Raw genomic sequence first — 11196 nt, 5'->3', positions numbered from 1 at the left:
AGCAATCCAAGCCCAGCCCAGGTGGCACTCTGGTTGGGTGGGATAAAATCTGAATTTTGCCAGTGCCATGGAGCCCTGGAGGGAGAGGGCCTCCGGGAGCATTCCAAGCCCAACCAGGTGGCACTCTGGGGACGGGGGGGTGGATGAAATCTGAATTTTGCCAGTGCCATGGAGCCCTGGAGGGACAGGGCCTCCAGGAGCAATCCAAGCCCAGCCAGGTGGCACTCTGGTTGGGTGGGATAAAATCTGAATTTTGCCAGTGCCATGGAGCCCTGGAGGGAGAGGGCCTCCGGGAGCATTCCAAGCCCAACCAGGTGGCACTCTGGGGACGGGGGGGTGGATGAAATCTGAATTTTGCCAGTGCCATGGAGCTCTGGAGGGACAGGGCCTCCAGGAGCAATCCAAGCCCAGCCAGGTGGCACTCTGGTTGGGTGGGATAAAATCTGAATTTTGCCAGTGCCATGGAGCCCTGGAGGGAGAGGGCCTCCGGGAGCATTCCAAGCCCAACCAGGTGGCACTCTGGGGACGGGGGGGGGGTGGATGAAATCTGAATTTTGCCAGTGCCATGGAGCCCTGGAGGGAGAGGGCCTCCGGGAGCAATCCAAGCCCAGCCAGGTGGCACTCTGGTTGGGGGGGTGGATAAAATCTGAATTTTGCCAGTGCCATGGAGCTCTGGAGGGAGAGGGCCTCCAGTAGCAATCCAAGCCCAGCCAGGTGGCACCCTGGCTGGGGAGGGAGGTTGAAAATGACCGAGTTGGATCACTGGGAGTCCTGAGCACCAGGGCCCCTTCAAGGCAGTGAGCAAAGCCAGAGAGACTGCACTCTGGCTGGGGAGTAACTGGAAAAAACATGAAACATCCAGGAAGAGACGGGCTGATTTTCTAAAAATCTGAATCCCAGGTGAGGTGCAGCTCTCCTGGGCACGAATAAAAGCTCAAATGCCAGGCTTTAAACATGACAGAGTCCACGATGTTGCTGTGGTCTCAAAGCTCCAGGACCTTCAGGGCAGTGGACCAAGCCGTAGAGGTTGCACTCTGGCTGGGTGAGCGAGTTCAATCTCCGCCACGGTGGAGTTCTTAAAAACATGAAACCTCCAGGAAAAGACGGTCTGATTTTCCTCTAAAGTCCATCCCAGGGTGGGTGCATCTCTCCTGGGCACGAATAAAGCCCAAAGCCCATGGAGAAAATGACCCTGAAGCCAAGCTCTCGAAAATGACAAAGTCCAAAAAAGTTGCGGTGCGTTCAGAGCTCCGTGCTCTACGACCTCATTGGCCGTCCCAGGGAGGGTGCACCGTCCTGGGCAAGAGTCAGATTCTCCCGCCCTCCCTGGAGCTCCGTGTGGAGCAAAGACGATCCTAAAACGTCCCTTCGGGCTTCTGTAGAGGAGACAAACACTTTTGAATGACAAAGTCCACGATGTTGCTGTGGTCTCAAAGCTCCAGGGCCTTCAAGGCAGTGGACCAAAACGGAGAGGTTGCACTCTGGCTGGGTGAGCGAGTTCAATCTCCGCCACGGTGGAGCTCTTAAAAACATGAAACCTCCAGGAAAAGACGGGCTGATTTTCCTCTAATGTCCATCCCAGGGTGGGTGCACCTCTCCTGGGCACGAATAAAGCCCAAAGCCCATGGAGAAAATGACCCTGAAACCAAGCTCTTGAAAATGACAAAGTCCAAAAAAGTTGCGGTGCTTTCAGAGCTCCATGCTCTCGGACCTCACTGGGAAGCCCAGGGAGGGCGGACCGTCCTGGGCAAGAGTCAGATTCGCCCGCCCTCCCTGGAGCTCCGTGTGGAGCAAAGACGGTCCTAAAACGTCCCTTTGGGCTTCTGTAGAGGAGACAAACTCTTTTGAATGACAAAGTCCACGATGTTGCTGTGGTCTCAAAGCTCCAGGGCCTTCAAGGCAGTGGACCAAAACGGAGAGGTTGCACTCTGGCTGGGTGAGCGAGTTCAATCTCCGCCACGGTGGAGCTCTTAAAAACATGAAACCTCCAGGAAAAGACGGGCTGATTTTCCTCTAATGTCCATCCCAGGGTGGGTGCATCTCTCCTGGGCACGAATAAAGCTCAAACGCCCACGGTGGAATGCCGAGCTTTAAAAATGACAGAGTCCACGATGTTGCTGTGGACTGAAAGCTCCAGGGCCTTCAAGGCAGTGGACCAAGCCGTAGAGGTTGCACTCTGGCTGGGTGAGCGAGTTCAATCTCCGCCACGGTGGAGCTCTTAAAACCATGAAACCTCCAGGAAAAGACGGTCTGATTTTCCTCTAATGTCCATCCCAGGGTGGGTGCACCTCTCCTGGGCACGAATAAAGCCCAAAGCCCATGGAGAAAATGACCCTGAAACCAAGCTCTTGAAAATGACAAAGTCCAAAAAAGTTGCGGCTCTTTCAGAGCTCCATGCTCTCGGACCTCACTGGGAAGCCCAGGGAGGGTGGACCGTCCTGGGCAAGAGTCAGATTCGCCTGCCCTCCCTGGAGCTCCGTATGGAGCAAAGACGGTCTTAAAACGTCCCTTTGGGCTTCTGTAGAGGAGACAAGCTCTTTCAAATGACAGAGTCCACGATGTTGCTGTGGTCTGACAGCTCCAGGGCCTTCAAGGCAGTGGACCAAGCCGGAGAGGTTGCACTCTGGCTGGGTGAGCGAGTTCAATCTCCGCCAAGGTGGAGCTCTTAAAACCATGAAACCTCCAGGAAAAGACGGGCTGATTTTCCTCTAATGTCCATCCCAGGGTCGGTGCATCTCTCCTGGACACGAATAAAGCCCAAAGCCCATGGAGAAAATGACCCTGAAGCCAAGCTCTCGAAAATGACAAAGTCCAAAAAGTTGCGGTGCGTTCAGAGCTCCATGCTCTAAGACCTCATTGGCCGACCCAGGGAGGGTGCACCGTCCTGGGCAAGAGTCAGATTCGCCCGCCCTCCCTGGAGCTCCGTGTGGAGCAAAGACGGTCTTAAAACGTCCCTTCGGGCTTCTGTAGAGGAGACAAGCTCTTACAAATGACAGAGTCCACGATGTTGCTGTGGTCTGAAAGCTCCAGGGCCTTCAAGGCAGTGGACCAAGCCGGAGAGGTTGCACTCTGGCTGGGTGAGCGAGTTCAATCTCCGCCAAGGTGGAGCTCTTAAAACCATGAAACCTCCAGGAAAAGACGGGCTGATTTTCCTCTAATGTCCATCCCAGGGTCGGTGCATCTCTCCTGGACACGAATAAAGCCCAAAGCCCATGGAGAAAATGACCCTGAAGCCAAGCTCTCGAAAATGACAAAGTCCAAAAAGTTGCGGTGCGTTCAGAGCTCCATGCTCTAAGACCTCATTGGCCGACCCAGGGAGGGTGCACCGTCCTGGGCAAGAGTCAGATTCGCCCGCCCTCCCTGGAGCTCCGTGTGGAGCAAAGACGGTCTTAAAACGTCCCTTCGGGCTTCTGTAGAGGAGACAAGCTCTTACAAATGACAGAGTCCACGATGTTGCTGTGGTCTGAAAGCTCCAGGGCCTTCAAGGCAGTGGACCAAGCCGGAGAGGTTGCACTCTGGCTGGGTGAGCGAGTTCAATCTCCGCCAAGGTGGAGCTCTTAAAACCATGAAACCTCCAGGAAAAGACGGGCTGATTTTCCTCTAATGTCCATCCCAGGGTCGGTGCATCTCTCCTGGACACGAATAAAGCCCAAAGCCCATGGAGAAAATGACCCTGAAGCCAAGCTCTCGAAAATGACAAAGTCCAAAAAGTTGCGGTGCGTTCAGAGCTCCATGCTCTAAGACCTCATTGGCCGACCCAGGGAGGGTGCACCGTCCTGGGCAAGAGTCAGATTCGCCCGCCCTCCCTGGAGCTCCGTATGGAGCAAAGACGGTCCTAAAACGTCCCTTTGGGCTTCTGTAGAGGAGACAAGCTCTTTCAAATGACAGAGTCCACGATGTTGCTGTGGTCTGAAAGCTCCAGGGCCTTCAAGGCAGTGGACCAAGCCGGAGAGGTTGCACTCTGGCTGGGTGAGCGAGTTCAATCTCCGCCACGGTGGAGCTCTTAAAACCATGAAACCTCCAGGAAAAGACGGGCTGATTTTCCTCTAATGTCCATCCCAGGGTGGGTGCATCTCTCCTGGGCACGAATAAAGCCCAAAGCCCATGGAGAAAATGACCCTGAAACCAAGCTCTCGAAAATGACAAAGTCCAAAAAGTTGCGGTGCGTTCAGAGCTCCATGCTCTAAGACCTCATTGGCCGACCCAGGGAGGGTGCACCGTCCTGGGCAAGAGTCAGATTCGCCCGCCCTCCCTGGAGCTCCGTGTGGAGCAAAGACGGTCTTAAAACGTCCCTTCGGGCTTCTGTAGAGGAGACAAGCTCTTACAAATGACAGAGTCCACGATGTTGCTGTGGTCTGAAAGCTCCAGGGCCTTCAAGGCAGTGGACCAAGCCGGAGAGGTTGCACTCTGGCTGGGTGAGCGAGTTCAATCTCCGCCAAGGTGGAGCTCTTAAAACCATGAAACCTCCAGGAAAAGACGGGCTGATTTTCCTCTAATGTCCATCCCAGGGTGGGTGCATCTCTCCTGGACACGAATAAAGCCCAAAGCCCATGGAGAAAATGACCCTGAAGCCAAGCTCTCGAAAATGACAAAGTCCAAAAAGTTGCGGTGCGTTCAGAGCTCCATGCTCTAAGACCTCATTGGCCGACCCAGGGAGGGTGCACCGTCCTGGGCAAGAGTCAGATTCGCCCGCCCTCCCTGGAGCTCCGTGTGGAGCAAAGACGGTCTTAAAACGTCCCTTCGGGCTTCTGTAGAGGAGACAAGCTCTTACAAATGACAGAGTCCACGATGTTGCTGTGGTCTGAAAGCTCCAGGGCCTTCAAGGCAGTGGACCAAGCCGGAGAGGTTGCACTCTGGCTGGGTGAGCGAGTTCAATCTCCGCCAAGGTGGAGCTCTTAAAACCATGAAACCTCCAGGAAAAGACGGGCTGATTTTCCTCTAATGTCCATCCCAGGGTGGGTGCATCTCTCCTGGACACGAATAAAGCCCAAAGCCCATGGAGAAAATGACCCTGAAGCCAAGCTCTCGAAAATGACAAAGTCCAAAAAGTTGCGGTGCGTTCAGAGCTCCATGCTCTAAGACCTCATTGGCCGACCCAGGGAGGGTGCACCGTCCTGGGCAAGAGTCAGATTCGCCCGCCCTCCCTGGAGCTCCGTGTGGAGCAAAGACGGTCTTAATACGTCCCTTCGGGCTTCTGTAGAGGAGACAAGCTCTTACAAATGACAGAGTCCACGATGTTGCTGTGGTCTGAAAGCTCCAGGGCCTTCAAGGCAGTGGACCAAGCCGGAGAGGTTGCACTCTGGCTGGGTGAGCGAGTTCAATCTCCGCCAAGGTGGAGCTCTTAAAACCATGAAACCTCCAGGAAAAGACGGGCTGATTTTCCTCTAATGTCCATCCCAGGGTGGGTGCATCTCTCCTGGACACGAATAAAGCCCAAAGCCCATGGAGAAAATGACCCTGAAGCCAAGCTCTCGAAAATGACAAAGTCCAAAAAGTTGCGGTGCGTTCAGAGCTCCATGCTCTAAGACCTCATTGGCCGACCCAGGGAGGGTGCACCGTCCTGGGCAAGAGTCAGATTCGCCCGCCCTCCCTGGAGCTCCGTGTGGAGCAAAGACGGTCTTAAAACGTCCCTTCGGGCTTCTGTAGAGGAGACAAGCTCTTGCAAATGACAAAGTCCTAAAAGTTGCGTTGGTCTCAAAGCTCCAGGGCCTTCAAGGCAGTGGACCAAGCCGGAGAGGTTGCACTCTGGCTGGGTGAGCGAGTTCAATCTCCGCCACGGTGGAGCTCTTAAATACATGAAACCTCCAGGAAAAGTCGGGCCCGTTCTTCTGAAAAAGTCCTTCCCAGGCAAAGCGCACCTCTCCTGGGCACGAGTAAAGCCCAAAGCCCATGGAGAAAATGACCCTGAAACCAAGCTCTTGAAAATGACAAAGTCCAAAAAAGTTGCGGTGCGTTCAGAGCTCCATGCTCTCGGACCTCACTGGGAAGCCCAGGGAGGGTGGACCGTCCTGGGCCAGAGTCATATTCGCCCGCCCTCCCTGGAGCTCATATTGGAGCAAAGACGGTCCTAAAACGGCCCTTCGGGCTTCTGTGGAGGAGACAAGCTCTTACAAATGACAGAGTCCACGATGTTGCTGTGGTCTCAAAGCTCCAGGGCCTTCAAGGCAGTGGACCAAGCCGGAGAGGTTGCACTCTGGCTGGGTGAGCGAGTTCAATCTCCGCCACGGCGGAGCTCTTAAAAACATGAAACCTCCAGGAAAAGACGGGCCCGTTCTTCTGAAAAAGTCCATCCCAGGCAAAGCGCACCTCTCCCGGGCACGAATAAAGCCCAAAGCCCGTGGAGAAAATGACCCTGTAGCCAAGCTCTTGAAAATGACAAAGTCCAAAAAAGTTGCGGTGCGTTCAGAGCTTCATGCTCTACGACCTCATTGGCCGTCCCAGGGAGGGTGCACCGTCCTGGGCAAGAGTCAGATTCCCCCGCCCTCCCTGGAGCTCTGTGTGGAGCAAAGACGGTCCTAAAACGTCCCTTCAGGCTTTTGTAGAGGAGGTGGAGAAGCCTTCCTGGGCACGAAGCAAGCTCAAACGCCCCATGGCGGGCTTGACTCTGGAGTCAAATTCGAAAAAAATTGACCGAGTCCAAAAAGTTGCTGTGGGTTCAAAGCTCCATGCTCTACGACCTCCCTGGCTAGCCCAGGGAGGGTGCACCGTCCTGGGCCAGAGTCAGATTCGCCCGCCACCCGCTGGAGCTCCATCCGGAGAAAAGACGGTCCTGAAACGGACCTTCGGGGCTTTATCGGGGAAGGGAAGTAGAGCGGTGGAGGGCACGCACAACCCATGAACAGACCGTCGTGAGCCCCGCTCGGAGTCTCTCTGCGTGGGTATAAAAATACAGATTACACAGTGCGCTCGGTGGAGCTCTGGAAGTCCTGGTGGGAGACGGCCCCCAGGGGGAAAAAAAGCCCGGCCGGGGTGTGCTCTGGCTGGGGAGAGAAAGAATTCAATCTCCACCGCGGGGGTGGATCACCGCATGTACGAAACATCCAGGAAAATGACGGCTGCTGGTTTACTTCTCTAAGTGCTTCCCAGGAAGGGTGCAGCCTTCCTGGGCACGAATCGAATCCAAAGCCCCCATGGCGGGCATGACTCTGGAGTCAAAAGGTTGCTGTGGGTTCAGAGCTTCCATGGTATCAGACCTTTCTGGCCATCCCAGGGAGGGTGCGCCGTCCTGGTTCAGATTCAGATTCGCCCCCAACCCCTGGAGCTCCTTCTGGAGAAAAGATGGTCCTGAAACGGACCTTGGGGTCTTTATCGGGGAGGGGAAGTAGTGCGGTGGAGGGCACGCAGAACCCATTAACAGACCTCCGTGAGCCCCCCGCTCAGAGTCTCTCTGCTTGGGTATAAAAATCCAGATTACACAGTGCGCACGGTGGAGCTCTGGAAGTCCTGGTGGGACCCCCAGGGAAAAAAATAAAAGCCCGGCCGGGGTACGCTCTGACTGGGGAGAGAAATAATTCAATCTCCACCGCGGCGGTGGATCTCTGCATGTACGAAACCTCCAGGAAAATGACGGCTGCTGGTTTTCTTCTCTAAATGCATCCCAGGAAGGGTGCAGACTTCCTGGGCACAAATCAAGCTCAAAGTCCCCTTGGCGGGCCTGACTCTGGAGTGAAATTTGAAAAATTGACAGAGTCCAAAATGTTGCCGTGTGATCAGAGCTCCACGATCTCAGAACCTCCCTGGCCATCCCAGGGAGGGTGCGCCGTCCTGGGTCAGATTCAGATTCGCTCCCCACCCCTGGAGCTCCTTCTGGAGAAAAGACGGTCTTAAAACGGACCTTGGGGTCTTTATCGGGAAGGGGAAGTAGTGCGGTGGAGGGCACACAGAACCCATTAACAGACCTCCGTGAGCCCCCCGCTCAGAGTCTCTCTGCTTGGGTATAAAAATCCAGATTACACAGTGCGCACGGTGGAGCTCTGGAAGTCCTGGTGGGACCCCCAGGGAAAAAAATAAAAGCCCGGCCGGGGTACGCTCTGACTGGGGAGAGAAATAATTCAATCTCCACCGCGGCGGTGGATCTATGCATGTACGAAACCTCCAGGAAAATGACGGCTGCTGGTTTTCTTCTCTAACTGCATCCCAGGAAGGGTGCAGACTTCCTGGGCACGAATCAAGCTCAAAGTCCCCCTTGGCGGGCCTGACTCTGGAGTCAAATTTGAAAAATTGACAAGAGTCCAAAATGTTGCCGTGTGATCAGAGCTCCACGATCTCAGAACCTCCCTGGCCATCCCAGGGAGGGTGCGCCGTCCTGGGTCAGATTCAGATTCGCTCCCCACCCCTGGAGCTCCTTCTGGAGAAAAGACGGTCCTAAAACGGACCTTGGGGTCTTTATCGGGGAGGGGAAATAGTGCGGTGGAGGGCACACAGAACCCATTAACAGACCTCCGTGAGCCCCCCGCTCAGAGTCTCTCTGCTTGGGTATAAAAAAATCCAGATTACACAGTGCGCGCGGTGGAGCTCTGGGAGTCCTGGTGGGAGAGGGCCCCCAGGAAAAAAAAAAAGCCCGGTCATGTTGCGCTGGGGAGAGAAAGAATTCAATCACCACCGCGGCGGTGGATCTCTGCATGTACGAAACCTCCAGGAAAATGACGGCTGCTGGTTTTCTTCTCTAAGTGCATCCCAGGAAGGGTGCAGACTTCCTGGGCACTAATCAAGCTCAAAGTCCCCTTGGCGGGCCTGACTCTGGAGTCAAATTTGAAAAAGTGAGAACCGTGGTGGTCAGACCGGGTTGGGAAACGATCTGACCCAGCCCAGATAAAGTGCACTCTGTGCGGGCGAGACTTCCAGGAAACGCGCGGGTCTGGTTTGGACACCCAGACTCTCCTCGGACAAGGTAACGGAAGACGGGCGCCTCCGGGTTGCCTGGGGCCCGGAGGGGTGCACCCTCTCCTTCGGGCCGTCGCTGTCAGGGTTGCCTGGTCGATTGGAACTTTGGACGCGCCTGGGGACGGCCCCTGCCCGGTCGCGAGACCGCTATGGGCAGCTTGCTCCTCCCCGCTTTGCGCGTCGACTCGAGACGCGGCCTCCCTCCGGGGAAAGCAGGCCGCGTCGACCTCGGGAGACTCAGATGGCCCGTCTGAAAACGGATGTCTGCAGCGGTGGCGTCGGGACCGTCGTCAGGCTTTGACGGTTGGCGGGGTTTCGTTGGGGGCCCCCCATCACGGCACAGAGCCTGACTTCGTCCCGCGCCTCCCACCCGCTTTGAAAAGCACCCTTCCCCGTTACGGCCTCGATCCAGAGGCCTACCACCCCCCCGCCCTCACGGGCGGACGGTTCCTCACGCGCCCTATGAGCGGCCGTGCCGCCTCGAGCCCAGGCCCGAGCGGAGCGAGACCCGTGTGTAGGAAACCCGCGCGTCGCAGGTTCGTCCGTCCCGGGGCTCCTCGGTTGATCCCGGGCTAAAACAAAAACCATATGCTTGTCGAACCGTCGGTCTGGGTAAACGGCAAAACGACTCCAGGGGCTTGAGACACCCCTGGAGCGACGGAGGAAGGTGCACCTCCGAAAGAAAAATGAAATTACGGACAGTGTCCGATCGAATGAGGTCCACGGAACAGAGAACCGTGGTGGTCAGACCGGGTGGGGAAGCGGTCTGGCTCAGCCCAGATAAAATGCACTCTGTGCGGGCGAGACTTCCAGTAAACGCGGGGGCTGGTTTGGACACCCAGACTCACCGCCGGTGCCCTGGGCGTGCATCCAGTGTGTGAAGGTGCACCGTCCTGGGCGAGCAGAGGGTGAAAGACACACAACACTCCTCGTAAGAAAATGGACAGTGTCCAAGATCTTGCATGCAAACGAGAGCCCTGTGCTCGCAGACCCGACCGTGGCCTGCTCAAAGTCAGATCCGTACGCTTGATGGCGCTCCTGCTGGAGCAAAGACGGTCCGAACACGGACGCTAGGGGTGTTGTAGAGGAGGTGGGGGACCGTCGCCACACTCTTCTCGGACAAGGTTAACGGAAGACGGGCGCCTCCGGGTTGCCTGGGGCCCGGAGGGGCGCACCCTCTCCTTCGGGCCGTCACTGTCAGGGTTGCCTGGTCGATTGGAACTTTGGACGCGCCTGGGGACGGCCCCTGCCCGGTCGCGAGACCGCTTTGGGCAGCTTGCTCCTCCCCGCTCTGCGCGTCGACGCTAGACGCGGCCTCCCTCCGGGGAAAGCAGGCCGTGTCGACTCTCGGGAGACTCAGATGGCCCGTCTGAAACGAATGTCCGCGACGGCGGCGGCGGACGCGGGCGCGTGGAATTCGGAATCGGACGGTCGGGGTGGCCGACACCCCCCGGTCCAGTCTTCGAGCCCGACCTTCGCCCCGCTCCTCCCCGCCCGAAAAGCACCTTTCCCGGTTACGGCCTTGATCCAGAGGCCTCCCACCCTGGCCCCGCCTGACGGACGGTTCCTCACGCGCCCTATGAGCGGCCGTGCCGCCTCGAGCCCCAGGGCCGAGCGGAGCGAGACCCGTGTGTAGGAAACCCGCGCGTGGTGGTTCGCCGTCCGGGGTCGATCCCGAGGTAAAAAAAAAAAAAAAAGAACCATACGCTTGTCGGTCTGGGTAAAGGGCGAAACGACTCCGGGGGCTTGACTCACCCCTGGAGCGACGGAGGAAGGTGCACCTCCGAAAACTTTTTGAAAACGGACACCGTCCGTTGCAGACGAACGAGATTCCCACAACGACCAACCTCCCTGGAAGACTCCCAGGGAGAGTGCCTCGGGTTCGGGCACGGTCAAATCCGTCCGCGTGACGGAGCTCCCTTCGGAGCGACGTCGGTCCTAAAACGGACCTTGGGGGTTTTGTCGAGGAGGGCGACAAACGCTCCCGCTCGGACAAGGTGACGGAGGGCGGGCGCCCACGGAGGAAAGGGCGAAGGAAAAAAAACGGACAGAGTCCAAAACGGTGCGGTCCACCCAGATTCCCACGTACGCGAGACTCTCCGGCTGGCAACCGGGGAGAGTGCCTAGGTGTCGGGCACGTACGAATCCGTCGGCGGTGACGGAGCTCCGGTCGGAGCAAAGACGGTCCTAAAACGGCCCTTCGGGGTTTTGTCGAGGAGGGGACAAGCGCCCTGCTCGGACAAGGTGAGAGAAGGCGGGCGGCCCGCGGAAGGAGGCAGGCAGGCGATCCTCCTAAAGAAACGGACAGAGTCC

Source organism: Siphateles boraxobius, unplaced genomic scaffold (genome assembly GCF_051911475.1).
Source record: "Siphateles boraxobius isolate OS27281-9 unplaced genomic scaffold, OSU_SipBor_1 308, whole genome shotgun sequence".
NCBI lineage: Eukaryota > Metazoa > Chordata > Actinopteri > Cypriniformes > Leuciscidae > Siphateles > Siphateles boraxobius.
Note: the sequence above shows the minus strand (reverse complement) of the source record.